We start from the raw sequence: 16,811 nt of genomic DNA, 5'->3' as shown, positions 1-16,811 counted from the left end.
ATTTTCAGTCATTTACATTTCTGTTGAGAGCCGGTGGACTGCATTGTCTTTACTTTTTCGAGTACTCACGGTGGGCCTTCTCCAATAGCCCTATGGGCGTATCGCGGGAGGGAGTTCGTGGCTCGTACCCGGAGTATACGCGCACTGTGGTTGTAGTAGCACTAAAACCAAGGACTTAGTAATGTTGCTTAGGTGGATGTGATTTAAAATGTATAGCATGGCATGTAGTGCATATGATGTGTTGTGATGTGCGGACTATTGTGTGTGGTCCATCTTTCTACTTACTGAGCTAGTGAGCTCATCCCACGTGTGCACCCCCTTTTTAGATGATTTGGCAGGTCATACATCTGAGGAGCATGGGGTGGGTCCCACAGTCGAGTTTCCTGAAGAGGACTGGTGGACCCCTGAGGAGTTAGAGCACGGCACTGACTGCTTGTGCGAGAGCTGTGCTGCGGGACAGCAGTTTTGAGGCCGAGCTGAGCTCCACCTTTGGGGCCGTGCTGAGCTCCACTTCTGAGGCCGAGCTGAGTTCATCTATGTGATGCCGAGCTGGGCTCAACCCTTGACGCCGAGCTGAGCTCCAGCCTTGAAACTGAGCCGAGCTGTGCACTCTGATTGTTTTGATGATTTCCTGTATATACTTGATATATGAATTGTGCTTTTATTGTGTAATTATCATGCCTTTGGGCCCACATGTATATAATTATTGTATCACAATTCGGGTATCAAGTATATAGGATCTATTCACAGGTAAAACTTAGTCTTTCGCTGATCTAATGAACTTATGCTAGTGTGCGTATGCTGTGGTGGAATACAGTATCTGATGATCCTGACAGGTTTGGGTTAACCGGAGTTAACTCGGTAACGCTCCGGTTCAGTGTGAACGGGGTGTGACATCAGGTGTCAATATGACTGTTGTGTTTATTTCAGAAAACTCTCTGATGGGTCATTCATATATTTGTTGCTTTATGTTGATGATATGTTGATTGTAGCAAAAGATAGGAATGAGGTCAACAGGTTGAATTAACAATTAAGTTCTGAATTTGAGATGAAAGATTTGGAGGCAACAAGGAAGATCCTTAGTGTGGAGATCAAGAGGGATAGAAAAGCAGGGAAGCTGTGGCTATCTCAATAGAAGTATACTGATAAGTTATTGAATCGTTTTGGCATGAAAGATGCCAAACCTGTAACTACTCCTCTTGCATCTCATTTTAGACTTTCAACTGCTCTATCACCTAAGATAGATGAAGAGGTGGAGTACATGTCATGTGTTCCATACTCCAGTGCAGTTGGCTCTGTTATGTATGTTATGGTTTGCACTCGTCCTGTCATTTCACAAGCTATCAGTGTGGTGAGCAGATATTTGTCATGTCCAGGTAAAGTTCATTGGGAAGCAGTGAAGTGGATACTTAGGTACTTGAAAGGGAACTCTGGCGTTTGTTTGGAGTTTGGGAGGAATGGTGGTAGTTTATCTGGTTATGTTGATTCAGATTATGTAGGTGATCTTGACAAGAGGAGGTCATTCATAGGCTATGTATTTACTCTTGGAGGAAGTACGGTTAGTTGGAAAGCTACTTTATAGGCTACAGTTGTATTATCTACTACTGAAGCAGAGTATATGGTAGTGACTGAGGCAATTAAAGAAGCTATTTGGATTAGAGGTATGTTGGTTGAGCTCAGCATGGATCATGGGGTGACTGTTGTCCATTGTGATAGCCAAAGTGCTATTCACTTGACTAAAGATCCAATGTATCATGAGAGGACAAAACACATTGATGTTTGGTATCATTTCATAAAAGAGATAATTGCTCAAGGTAATATTCAAGTGTTGAAGATTGGTACTGCAGACAATCTAGCTGATATGTTGATTAAGCCTTTGTGTGTTGGTAAGTTCGAGCATTGCTTGAACTTACTTGGTGTTTGTCGTGTTTGAGTTCAACCCTTTGGATGGCTATTGGAGAAGATGAAGATATTACTTGACCCGTTTTGAAGATTGACCCGATTCGATATATTTTGGTAGCGACCTGAATGAGAAATATTCTGAGATCTGTGATGGAAGCAGAGGGGTTGGGCCGATAGGCCCAATCCCAGAGCCATCACTGATCTCGTATGGGGGTACGGGGGCATAGCTCCCGTGGTACTGTTCGATCGGATCGACCACGACCTGATGGATCGACTCGTGACTTGGAGTATATATAATGTACTGTTGCTTGTTGAGAAAGTCATTATATTTTAGGGTTTTTCGAGCTAGGGTTTTAGGGCGAGTTTTCTCGCCGCTGCTTGGGTGTAATCTCTCTTCTGCATAGTGAAACATCTTCTTCTTTGTCCGAGGACGTAGCACACCACCCTGGTGTGTGAACCTCATTAAATCTTTGTGTCGTGCAGATCTATTGTCTCTTTATTTTTCGTGTTTCTTGGTGTTTAATCTAACAGTATTTAAATTCTTACTTGTTCAATGCCTCGTTTAATTTGATACAAGATTGAAGCATTTATCAACAAAAACAAATTTTAGTAAGCATACGAATGAAGTAGCAAACCGATTGCTAACTGTTTAGAAACCTTATGAAATAAACCGCAATCAAAATAGTTTAAAACCGTGAAATCGACACCGTTTAAAAACCGTAGAATCAAAATAATTTACTAAATGGTTGCGGTTTCAGAAAGTACTACTATTTAGTAAATGGTACGATTTTGGTTTCTGCCAAATAAATGTGAACCGAACTGAACCACATCGTATAACCGAAATCGAACTGATTAACACCCTTATCAGATAGTCTTACAAAACAGGAATTCAGCAATCCTCATCGGGGATTTTGAGAGTCTTCCTTTCTTAAGGATCTCCTACATATTGTAATACAGTTTTTGCTGAATGAGACATAATAGATTCTCACCCAAAGTTGTAAAAATAGAAAAACAAAGACAAAACACTTTTGGGAGGAGGTTTGGAACACTAGCTACTCAACCAATGGAGGGATTGAGATAGGAGGGAGAAGGGAGACTTTTCCAAGGGGGAGGAGAGAGAGACAAGTGCTGGGCACAATGCTAATTTTTTTTTTTTTGAAAATGATTTGTGTGGGTGAGTGTGGGTCCTATGCCCAAACACATGGGGACAAAACGATCTACTCACCACCATGAAATGAAAAATGATATCTCTATTGATGCTTCCTTGTGTATTCTCGTTGGCCCTCATGACTGCTCCACAGGAAACACTCCCCCTACCCACCTTTTTTTCCCTTTTGAATCCTCCCTTTTAACCTCTTTCAACTTTGAGTGCAAGGAGAACGCTTCAGGGAAGCTAACGGTTCAACAAAGGGAGGGGAGATTTTTCCAAGGGGGAAGAGAGAGAGAGAGAGAGAGAGAGAGAGAGAGAGAGAGAGAGAGAGAGAGACAAGTGTTGGGCATAACTATAGTGTGCCTAGCCTCTCCCCCCCACCCCCCTTTCATTTTTGGGAATATAGTTTCTATCAGGGGAGAGTGGCCCCTAAGCCCAAACGCTTTGTCCCTCATGAAATGAAAAATGATGTCTCTATTGATGCTTCTTCATACACTTTCATTGGATCTTGTGCCCACATAGAAATCGCATCTCAGAGGAAAAACCTCTCCCCTCTATATTTTTTTTAACCATATCCTCACTTTTGACCTTTTTCAACTTGGTTTAAGAAATTCTCTTTGTGCTTGGAATGTTCTGAACCAAATGAAGATTCTTTTTTTAATTTCAAAATTCACCTTAGGAATGGTAAAGTTTTCTTTTGCTACAAAAAAAAAAAATCTTGCCAATAATACAAGAAAACAAGTAAAAATCCATACTTTTTGTTATTTTCTTTCCATTTCATTCTTTTTTCTTTTCATTATTTTTCTTTTCTTCTCTTGACTACCAAATACAGCGTCAGTGCAAGGAGAGGCATCCCCTTAAAAAAAAAAAGCGCCATAATGAGTAGTAGTATTGTTAATTTGTGATGGTGAGGTGACTGTTGAATATTCCCACATGTGCTTGCATGTTCGTCCACCAATGACCCAAACCACTGGATCCTGCGGTCAGGCGAGCCTGCAACCTGATGACCTAGAACTTTCCTTGGATCCTCTCAACTGTCACCCTAGCCCGTGGGCCACTGACTGTCATTAATTTGTGTAGTTTGAGGAAGAAGATAATTTCACAGTGTAGGAAAATGATGTGTCAAATTATTGAGAGAGCAAACCTCAGTGTCTCCGTCCTGATAGGAGAACTTTCAATCTATCACCTATATGAAATATTCTTGATACCTGTACAAATATTATTAGAAAAATTGGTGGGCTCAGTCGTGTCACTTGACACTGTCCTTAAGACCGTAGATGCCCCCTATGGTGTAATTGGGAATGTTGCAAATCGGCCTCCAAGATAAAATAGCCCAATGGCTCCTTCAGTGATCGTGCACACGACTACTGTACCCCTTCGAATGCTATAGGACTGTGCTCAAACTATAAAACAAAACACCAAGAAATAGACTTATAAAATCTAATGAAACTCAAGAAAATCAAAGCTTGACAATACACACTTGAATGCTTCAAGTGATTTGATCCATGTTTTTGCAAATGCTAAATCTCCCCCTATTTATAAGACAATTGAGATGAGAAATAAAAGAAAAGAATTAAAGAACTTTAAAATCAAAGAGAATAAATTGATACTTAAATATATGAGATTAAAGATCTCTCAAATTTAATCTCTCAAAAACAGAAGAATTGCTTCCTCAAGAAGCTTCTGTGTAGAGACATAAAGTGTCTCAAAAAATTAAAAGAGAAATTGCCTTAAGGGGCTTCAAAGGAGAAATTACGTACTCGTAACTATAGTATTTAATAACCATTTTATGGAGAGACTTAAAGAATCTCCAAAATTGAAGGAAGTACATTACCTTTAGCTTCAACAATAGGCTACATAAATAAACTAGCCAATTAAGAAGCAATTAAGGGGAGTGTAAATAATCTTCAAAAAACTGAAGGGGCAAGTGTTTTGAATCTTAATTTGTTTTTAAAAACTTGCATTAAAAACCAACAATTCTCACACAAGATTCAAAATAATGGTAAAAATATAAATACAAAAAAAAATATAGTTTAAGAACATTAGAATGGTAGGACACATCATTGCAGATGTTTTTCGGACTTGAATCTACACTAGGTCTGATAAGTCATGCTGCAGAGTATGGGTGAAGTCAGACTTCTTGAACCTTTCCTCATTGATGTAGCCGACTGACTTACCATTCATATCCTACCACCCGACGTCATAGTCACTCTTTTAGATATTGCGGATAATTTTGGCCTTTGTCCCCATCTTGGAATCATGAATGTTTAGAGAATCTGCCCGTAAAATTCTCATCGGAGGTGGCCTTACCCCTACATCCACTTAGGTCAGCTCACAGGATGCATCATAGTTAACATAACCCCATCTGACATAAGCCTTGACCAATTAAGAGTTTTGTAAACTCATCCTCCTGTTCATTGTGGTGAGTATTATCTTTCACATCTAATTTGGAATAGGTATATGATAGTACTAATCAAGTCATCCAGTGATTTCATTTTTATCCTTTGAACCTAATTCCGGGGATCTCCTATCATATAGGTTGGGTGTTCATCACTTTGACTTATGACATGGGCGTTAAGTCTATTCATTTAGATGTCTCATGAATAACCTTGGTGGATTGAGGCTTTGCAAGCATGTCTACTACATTCCTCTTTGACTTTACAAAGTCGATAACAATAGTGCCATTATTTATATATTCCCTCACTAAGTTGTGTCTAAGACGTATATGCCTTTTCTTACCATTATACATTTTGCTTTTAGCCTTTGCAATGGCTGCCTGACTGTCACAATGTAGATATAAAGAAGGCACAAGCTTAGGCCATAATGGTATATCTGCTACTAGATTCTTTAGTCATTCAGCTTCAGATCCAGTCTTTCCAAAGCTATAAATTCAGCTTCCATGGTGGAACTTGTACCACAAGTTTGTTTAACCGATTTCTATGAAATCGCTTCACCACCTAAAATGAACACATAACCACTAGTACCCAATGTTTCATTTGAATCAGATTTCTAGTTAGCATCACAATATCCTTCAAGCACAACAGAGTTACAACAAAAATGTAAACTATAATTCAAAGTACTCTTTAAATAACTTAACAATCTTTCTAAGGCATCACAATGTTCCATTCCTTATTTCTTGGTTTGTTGGCTTAATTTTCCAACAAACAAGAGCTATATCAGGTCTTGTGCAATTCATTAGATAAGAAACAGAACCAATAATTTGGGAATATGTTTTTTATGAAACTGGTCCTCCCTTATTTCTTTGTATATGTCTTCCAACAACTAAAGGTATTTTCATGACTTTACTCTCAAAATAGCCATATTTCTTAAGTAGGTTTTTCACATAATGGGCTTAAGATAAAATTATTTTACCTTCTTTTCTAACAATCTTGATTCCTAAAATCACATCGACCTCTCCTATATCTTTAGTATCAAAATGGGACATTAGAAAGACCTTAGTAGATTTCACTAAATCAAGACTAGTGCCCATAATTAGCATATCATCAATATACAAAACAATAAAAACACCTTTTGTTATGGAACTGACTATCATATCAGAATCATTTAACTGAAAATCATTTGAAATTAAAATATTATCAAATTTTTCATACCATTGTTTAGGTGCTTGTTTTAAACCATATAATGATCGCATAAGTTTGCAGACTTTATGCTCTTGTCCAAGAATGATACATCCTTCAGGTTGTTTGATATAGATTTTTTCTTCTAAATCTCCATTTAGAAATGTCGTCTTTACATCTATTTGATGTATGATAAGCTTATAGATTGATGCAATAGCAATCAATAATCTTATATTTGCAATTCTAGCAATTGGAGAAAAAGTATCAAAGAAATCTATATCCTTCTTTTGCTTGAAACCTTTGACCGCTAATCTGGCCTTAAACTTGTCAAGTGTACCATTAGGCTTTAGTTTCTTTTTAAATATCCACTTGGTATCTAGAACCTTAGTTCTAGGTGGAAGATCAACTAATTCCCAAGTGTAGTTAGCAATTATAGAGTCTAACTCGCTCTTGATTGCTTCTTTCCAGAATATAGCATTAGGAGATGTAATGGCATGTTGGTATGTAATAGGATCATCATTGACAAAATATGTAAACATACCACCACCTAAATTACGTTATTTCCTTTGCCTTTTACTCCTTCTAAGTTAATTTTCACCATTAGGTTCAACAAGACTTGGTGTCAATAAGTCTCCAATTGCCATTTTAAGTGAAACATTATTATTGGCCAAATATGTTTTAGCACTTTGTAAATCTTTCCTTAAAGGAAATATATGCTCAAAGAAATCAGCATCTCTAGATTTAATGATGGTATTTGCTTCAAAGATGTCATCTGTAGATTTAATTATTATGAATCTATATGCCGAACTATGTTGAGCATAGCCAATAAAGACAAGTTTTAGGTCTTAACTTCTTTCTCTTGGGTTCAGATAATCCAACTTTGGATAAACAACCCCAAACTTTTAGATATTTAAGGTTAGGTTTTCTACCATGACATAACTCAAATAGTATAGACCCAATTTTCTTATGAGGTATTCTGTTGAGAACATAACAAGCTGACAATATGGCTTCCCCCCACAAGTTCAGAGGTAATCCCAAACTTATAAGCATAGAGTTCATCATCTCTTTCAAAGATCTATTTTTTCTTTCGGCAACTCCGTTTGATTGAGATTGATATGAGGCCGTTGTCTCATGCATGATCCCATTATCTTCACAAAATTTTGATAAATATTGGGTATCATATTCTGTCTCTCTATCAATTCTAAGTCTTTTTATTTTTCTTTCTAACTGATTTTCAACCTCAGTTTTATAGATTAAGAATGTTTGTTCAGCTTCATCTTTGGTCCGAAGAATGAATACCTTAGTATACCTGGAACAATCATCTATAAAGGTTACAAAGTACCACTTACCACCTCTTGACTCATGTGATTTGAAGTCACATAAGTCACTGTGAACTAAATCCAATAGCTCACTTTTTCTTTCTACAAAAGCATGAGGCTTTCTAATGAAATTTTGCCTCAACACAAATGGGACATTTAAATGATGGAGGTTCTGGGTTACCATCTATCAAACCTAGTTTGCATAATTTCTTTATGTATGGTGCATTGCAATGTCCTAACCTGCCATGCCAAACATCATACGAATCAACCAAGTAAACAAAACTACTAGCTTCCTCATTGATAACATTGGTAACATTCAATACAAATAACCCACTTGAGTTATACCCTTTTCCAACAAATATATTGTTTTTTATGACAATAGCTTTATCTGTCTCAAATGATAAATTAAACCCTGCCTTGATGAGAAGAGCATCAGATATAAGATTTCGCCGAATGTCGGGCACATGCAACACATCATTGAGAACAAGGATTTTTCCTGAAGTTAACTTTAGTTGAATCTGCCCCTTACCATAGACTTGAGATGCCTGGGAATTTCCCATGTGTACTTGTTCACCTTATCCAACCATTGAGTTGTTGAAAAAGGAATTCTGATCCCCACAAATGTGCTTGGTAGCACCTGTGTCTATAATCCGTTCTTTTGGTTTTTCAACCAAGTTTACCTCGGTCATCATGACAGTGAAGATATTAGCCTCAGTGAGGTTGACCTTAGTTTTATTCCTTCCTTTTCGACATTCTTTCTTGTGGTGCCCGAGTTTTCCACATACGGAATAATTTCTCTTATTTTTCTTGAAGGATGTCCACTTCTTGGTCTTTGGACCTTTCTTAAATTGTTTGTGTTTTTTCGAATCGACCAAATTAGCTTTAAATTGGAATTCTTTAGCCTTTTTGGTCTTGTCATTTTTCCGGTTCTTCTCTTCAATTTTAATCCGGACTAAGATTTGGTCCAGGGTCTAGTCCTTCCTTTTGTGTTTCATATTCATTTTGAAGTCATTTCAGGATGATGGTAATTTCTCTAATAGAGAGCCAGCAATAAAATCCTTTGGCAATTCCATCCCTTATTTGGCTAATTTTATCACTAGGATTTAGAATTCATCAACTTGGGCAGCTATGTTCTTGTTATCCTTTATCACAAATTCTAAATAATTTGCAACAATATATTTTTTATTCCTAGTATCTTCTAGGGTATACTTTTTATCCAATGCAGTCCAAATAGATTGAGCCAAATCATAGAAGGCATAGATTCAATAAAATTCATTAAATAAAGAATTTAGAAGGTAGTTTTTGCACTGATAATCTGCTTGGATCCATGCTTACCTATGAGCTTTGAGGATAGGATCATCACTTTCGGCAGATAAGGGTGAGGTCAGAGCAAATAACACATTTAATTGTTCTAGGGCAAACAACAATCTCTGTTTCCACCTCTTGTAATATGAACTATCAAATGGTTCAACTTTGTCAAGGTAAAAAATGATGTTCAAGTTTTCTATTGCCGACACAATGTTATTAGTCATATCAAATATTTGGTCTCTCAATAAACTGAATCTACGGTCTTAAGAATAATGTCAAGTGACATGACTCAGCTCGCCAATTTTTCTAACAATCTTTGTTACAGGTATCAGGAATATTTCATACAAGTGATAGATTGAAAGTACTCCTATCAAAAAGGTGACACTGAGGTTTGCTCTCTCAATAATCTGACACATCATTTTCCTACACGCAGTAGTCTCTCCATGGCTTGATTAATTTAATAAGGAGGAGCATGTATAGGATAGGACTATATAGTACAATGATGTGGCACCTCTTACTACTACGAACTCCACAATATATTATTATTTCAAGTGTTGCGTATAGTCCTTAAACCATAGCAATTACATTAAGGTGTGGAAGGTGAAAATAACTAATGAACATTTCTTTACATTCAAATACCCAGTACAAGCCATAAAGATCTTTATGCACAAGCTTCAAACTTGGAATTGGGGATTGGCTTTTTTTAATTTCATTTTGAATAAATTTTATTTAAGTTTTTTTATTCAAAAGTCTTGTAGATCTTGTTCCAATAAGTTTTAGGGTGATTGGTTATGGGATGTACACATTGAAGTTATTAAATAGGAAAATTACATGATTACATTTCTCTTTATAAAATTACCCACTTAAAGTTTAAGTTAACAAAAATAACTAAAATTAGATTTGGATTTACAAAACTATCCACCTAAAGTAGGGATGTCAAAACCTATCCCGAACCGATAAAACTAATCAAAACCGATCAATAAAACCTGAATCAAACCAAACCAATCCTTATTGGATTGGTTTTGGAATGAGGTTCAACCGGTCCGAATTGAACCGACCAATAACCAAACCGAATGAAACCGATCAAAAAATAAATGATTATGAGATAATAAATTGATGAATTTACAATCCATTTTATAAAATATTAGTGATAAAAACAAATTTTGCAAGAGGAATTGTTATATTAGGTTATAAATAGAAAAGTTGATTTATAAATTGTAATAATACTTCCATTGATTTTCTTGTTCACTATACAAAACTAGTTGGATAATTAAATGAATGATTGAATAATAATGTTCATTTTGTGATTTTAATATTAGTTATCTTCTTAGTAATTTGTTCTCCATTGGTTTCAATATTAGTTATCTTTCCCATACAACGATAAATCATGATTTAATCATAAATTTAAAGTGTTTTTTTTTTTTTTGGTCAAATCTTGTCATTATAAGTTATAAATGTAAGATTTCATTATGGTTCAAGCCTAATAATATATTGATCTAAACCGATATTAACCCGATATTGAAAAATCGAAAGCATTCAAAATCAAATCAGACCCAAATCGAAACCGATAGAAAATCGAAGTTCCTTAACGGATTGGTTTTGGTTTTCCTCATTCTTAGACCAAAATCGATTCAACCCACCGAAACCAAACCGAACTGACTAATTGACACCCCTAACCTAAAGTTTCAGTCAACAAAAATACCCAAAATCAGGTTTGGGTTTACAAAACTACCCAAAATACTGATTCTTCATCTTCCACGTATGATCAGGTATCTTTTATAACTGAACTTTGAGTGGGTAGTTTTGTAAAACCAACTCAGTTTTAAGTGTTTTTGTTAATTTAAACTTTTAATGGGTAGTTTTGTAAAGTGAAACCTAATTTTGGGTATTTTTATTAACTGAAACTTTTGGTAGATAATTTTGTAAAAGGAAACCTAAAGTGGATAATTATATAATTTTCCCTTATTAATTTATGCATACTTTGTCTTTTAGCCGTAAATCTGGATGAATATCTTTATAATCCTTGGCTGTGTCTTTTTTAACTTTAGCCCGATAATGGAATGGTATGAAGGAAAGAAGGGGATTTCATATCTCCATTACTCTCCACTTATACATACTTTCACCTTCCATAAAGCCTTAGAGTCACCCTTGCTCTCCATTATACATTTTTTACCTCTAGTGTAGTCTTCCATATTTCCCTTTATCTCCAATCTTTACTTTTCATCTTTGGCAAACCTTTTTCTCTTTTTATTTATATTCTTGCAATGTTCTTTTGGTATTGCATCCATTCACGTAGAAAAAGTGTAAATGAGTAAAAAGAGTAGCTACCTAGATAAGGGTCCTGGATCCATAAATTTTTCTCCCATTTAGAGGAAAGTTGATTAAATGTGTTATGAAATCCTAATTAAGCTAAGGGGGAAGGTTTCCTAAAAGGCAATGACACCCTTGCACTAATGCGGGGGCCAGTGAGAGCTCTAGTAGAAGCATCAATAAGGGTGGGATTTCTGTTTTTCATGAGGAGTGGGGTGGTCATTTCGACTCCCATTGTGTTTGGGCGCAGGGGCTACTTTCCCTTTTAGGCTTCTTTTACCTTAAGCTCATTACACTTCATTACAACTAGACCTACGTGATTTGTTAAACACGTTATGAGGCCCTAATTAACATAACTATTTGAGGGCCTTAACTAATTCTATGCTAATTAATTAATTAATACAATTAACTATGCTAAGTAATTATACTAATTAAATGTACTAACTAATTAGGATAATTAAATGGGCTAAGTGAAATACGTACACTAAAGACTCTATACTAGTGAATTGAAAATATCAATTATGCTATTCTAATAAATTACTAATTATACTAAGTGCATTACACTAATTGATTATTTAAGGCTCTCTTTGGTTTGGTTTCTATTTGTGTTTATTTGACTTATTTCTATTTTTACAAGTGTTTGGTATAATAAATCACAAATCACAAATTACTCTCAAGTTATTTATGATTTGTGGCAACAAATCATTTATACTGATTTTTACTACCTTAAATGAGCACGTGTGTTAAACTACTCAAAATCAATGGTAAATAAGTAACTTCAGTATGTTTTATCCTTTTCCAACAAAAAATCCTAAATCCTATCATCTCTCTCGCTCGAAGCTCAAAGTTAAAGGTGAAAACTGAAACCCATATAATCTATTTTATAAATAGTAAGCAAACGAATACTATTTGTGATCCATAATTTATTGTCGCAAATAATTTTTTAAAAATAATTAATAATTACAAATAGAAATCATACCAGAGAGAGCCTAAACTGAAGTGCTATTTATCAAGTCTAGTAATTAATTAATAATGGATAACTAATTGGTTTTCCTTATTAAACTAATTAAAATGATTAAGAAATTAGGGGAACTAATTACCCAAGTTAAAGTAATTAAATAAATTAATGAAACTAATTACTAAATAAATTGATTAAAGACACCAAATTGAACTAATTTAAATAATTGAAATGGGCCTATAAATTGATACTCATCACGGGCTAAGTAATTGGGGCCATCAAGCCTATCATTTCTTGCAACGGATGGACCTGTATAATTCCACCTCCCTGGGCCGGAATTGAATTGTGATTGAACATGATCCATCCCCATGGCCTTCTTTTTCATGTCCATGTCTCCCAAAGTCCCATATCCAATCATTATCGAAGTCTAGGAGGCCCATCTCTTTGAGGCATCTCACTAAAAATAATGGGAAAAAAAAAAAAAAACTGCCAGTCTGGTGCAAGAAACGTTCAGATTAGCGTGGGTGCTAAAGATTCCATTGTCCATCCTCGTTGTGCACTGAAGATGTTCTCATCAATCCTCCCATTTTTTTGCAGGTCTGGTATTTCCTACACTAGACTAGTAGGGTTCTTTTACCCAAAAATATTATATGAATCAGCTATATTTCCATACTATGTCTATGAATCAGATTCGACAAAATGACTTTGAGTTACAGCTTCCCGCACTTGAGTAAGAAGCAAATTTCCATATGAGTTCACAAGAATAGAGGTTGACCTTCTCTGCTATATGCAATTACAAATATACCCTTGCCACAATTCCCAACTCCAATTTGATTACTGGTCGTTGGTTGAAACTTGGTTTTCCAACTATGATTCTAGTAAAGGAAAGATCAAACTTGCATCTACTCAAACCGTTGATGGTGAGGTTTGGGATTTTTTTTTTCTAAATCAAACAATACATAATTCATGTATTAAATTTGTATAATACGTATTTAACGAATCCATATTTTTCCATATCTATGAAAAAATACGTTAAAAAATGCTATTTTTATTGATATGTTCAGATATGAATATCATATACATACTTACTAATTATGGCAGTGATCCAAAGAGCTAATAGCCCCTAATTTCTCCTGATGTTCTGCACACAAGAGTACCTAACATGTGTCATCCTCTCTCGTCTCCTTTCGAAAAATAACCCTTTATCTTCCTTTGTTCAACATCTTGATTGGTGCATGCCGCCAACTTACCAAAAGCGAACGCATGCCCAACCTTCACCCTTGATAGGCTTTCCTCATCCATTCATCAGTTTTAACATTTCATTTAACTAGAAATCCTATCAGATATTTTTACAAAAATCCACATAACACACATTCATATCCCATGTTTGTTTAGAGGTGGAAAAAACTTAAGGGGTTAATGTTAGAATTTATATTTATTTTATTATAATTAAGTTTCAAAATGAGATTTTTCTTTTATGTGTTTTATGGCTTGTAATGGTGTGGGACCCTTAGGGTCAAGGTAGTGGAAAATGGTCAATAACACCCTATGGGTGCCCTAAATTCCATTCATGGCCATTACCATGAGTGGAGAGGTGGGGCAAAGAGAATTGATTGGGATTAATTTCATTTATGAAATTAATTCTTAAATCATACCATAGGTTATTACCAAATGGAGGTAAATGGTCAATGCCATTATGTGGGTGCCCTAAAGTCCATTCATGGTCACTACCATGAGTGGGGAGGTGGGCTAGGAAATGGTCAATAACACCCTATGAGAGCTCTAAATTTCATTCATGGTCATTATCATGAGTGGGGAGGTGGGCTAAGGAATTGATTGGGATTAATTCAATTTATTGAATTAATTCCCAATTCATGTCCATATGACATTATTCTCCAATTAACTTGCCATTAGTTGGAGGTTACTCTTGAGGAATCCAATAGGCTGCAAGGGTTGGTTTTGGATCTACATAAACCCAACCAAATACCTTACAGAGACATACATTCACACATTCACACTCCATCTATTTCTACTCTTTGCAATCATACAAGTCTTTCTCTTTCTCCTTTTTCTCTAAGTCTTGTGTAAGGTTAGAGGGGACTGCTGTGCTATAGCTTTTTACTCCTAGAAGGGACTAGAAGAACTGTCTCATCTTCTAGTGGAAGGTTGTTTTATCTTTGAGGTAGAGATGCAGAACAACTCTTGGCAGTAGAGGGCATCAATTACCTTAAAGGCAGCACTACAAGTGTGACTCAACCTCAATTCTGATTGAAACTTCTTCAATTGTTGTGGTGGTGATTCAATATCCATTTAAAGTTTATCCCCGTCTCATTTCAGCTAAGGATCAATACTACAACATTATAGTAGTTTCTACTGCAAAAGCTTTGTATTGCAATTTGTTATATTTTTGTAAGAAATTGCAGTACAATTACCTAACAAATTTAAGGTAATTGATAGTTGTAAGATCCCATGGCTGATCTTGGAGATGCAAGCCTCAATAGAGGTAATAACTCCAACAACAATGATGGTCCATCAATCACTATCATAGGTGATGCTTCAAACAACAATGCCGTAGATGGAACTACCAACGGAGGAGATCCCTCAAACATCAATGTTGAAGGAACAACCAATAACTAAGGAGGTGGGGTTCATGTTAGCCACAATGGTAAGGGGGTTCTTCATGTACCCACCTTTGATTCAATTCCCACCAATGTTATCCCATCGGTAACTGATCTTATCCCAGATTTGGGTAAGATGAGGATTGTCATTGAATTTGACAAAATTGAGTAGTTTAGAGGTCAAAACTTCAAACGGTGGAGGCAAATGATGTTGTTTGCATTAGCCCAATTTAATTTTAGTTCCTTTACTTAATAAAGTAGGAATGAAATTAGCTTTTGAGAGTGATAAGGCGGTTATCGCTAGGAACAATGTCTTTGTGGGGAAAGGATACCTTAGTGAGGGGTTATTTGTACTAAGCATTGAAAATATTGTAATTGAGAAAGTTAGTATTTCTTCTACTTACATTGTTGTCCCTACTAATTCTTTTGATTTGTGACATGGTAGGTTGGGTCATAGTAGTGTGAAGTATATCACCAAACTATACAAGTTAGACATGATCACCAATAAAGTGGAACCCCCTGTGAACAAGTGTACAACTTGTGTAGATGCAAAGTTAACCAAAAAACCTCATAAAACTATGGATAGAAAGAGTGATCTCTTGGAATTGATCCATAGTGACTTGAGTGACTATAAGTTATATGAGTCTAAGAGAGGAAACAACTATGTCATAACCTTCGTAGATGATCACTCTAGGTATACCATGATTTATTTACTCAAATCAAAGGATGAGACCGGAAAGGCGTTTATATCTTACAAAATGGAAGTTGAAAATCAACTTGACAAGAAGGTTAAAAGACTTAGAACCGATAGAAGGACTGAGTATTTTAACATTAAAAAGTTTTGTAAGGAAAATGGAATTATCCATGAGACAACCGCTCCATATCAACCAGAATCCAATGGGGTTGCCGAAAGAAAAAATAGATCTCTTAAAAAGATGATGAACTCTATGTTATTGAATTCGAGTGTACCACTTGATATGTGGGGGGAAGCCATGCTAACGGCATGTTATCTGTCAAATAGAATCCCACATAACAAGACTGGTATGATTCCATTTGAGAAATGATTTGGAAGAAAACCAAGTTTAAAACACTTGCGGATTTGGGGCTATTTGGTTAAGGTATTATTACCGGATACCAAGAAAGGAAAATTGGGGCAAAAAACATGCGATTGTGTATTTTTGGGATATGCTACAAATAGTACTGCATATCGGTTCATGGTGATTAAAGCCATGGATGATGTTATTGAAACAAATAGCATCATAAAATCAAGAGATGTTGAGTTCTTTGAAAACATATTTCCATTTAAGTCCAACTTATCTACAAGTAAGGATAGTCAATTGACTTATGGAGAAATGGAGTCAAATGAAAAGGTTACTAATCAAGAATTGGGTAATGGTGATGGAAGTCAACTAAGAATGAGCAAGCGACTCAAAAGACCCAAATATTCGAATGATGAGTGGCTTGTCTATCTAGTAGACAAAGATCCTCTTATATACAAAGAGGCTATTACATCATCGGATGCCGTCTTTTGGAAGGAGACAATCAAGAGTGAACTAGATTCGATCTTGGAGAATAATACTTGAGAATTTGTAACTTTACCAATTGGTTCCAAAACTTTGGAAACCAAGTGGATATTTTGAAAGAAACTAAAAAGTGATGGGTCACTTG

Source organism: Macadamia integrifolia, chromosome 9 (assembly GCF_013358625.1).
Source record: "Macadamia integrifolia cultivar HAES 741 chromosome 9, SCU_Mint_v3, whole genome shotgun sequence".
NCBI lineage: Eukaryota > Viridiplantae > Streptophyta > Magnoliopsida > Proteales > Proteaceae > Macadamia > Macadamia integrifolia.
This window is presented reverse-complemented; position numbering follows the sequence as displayed.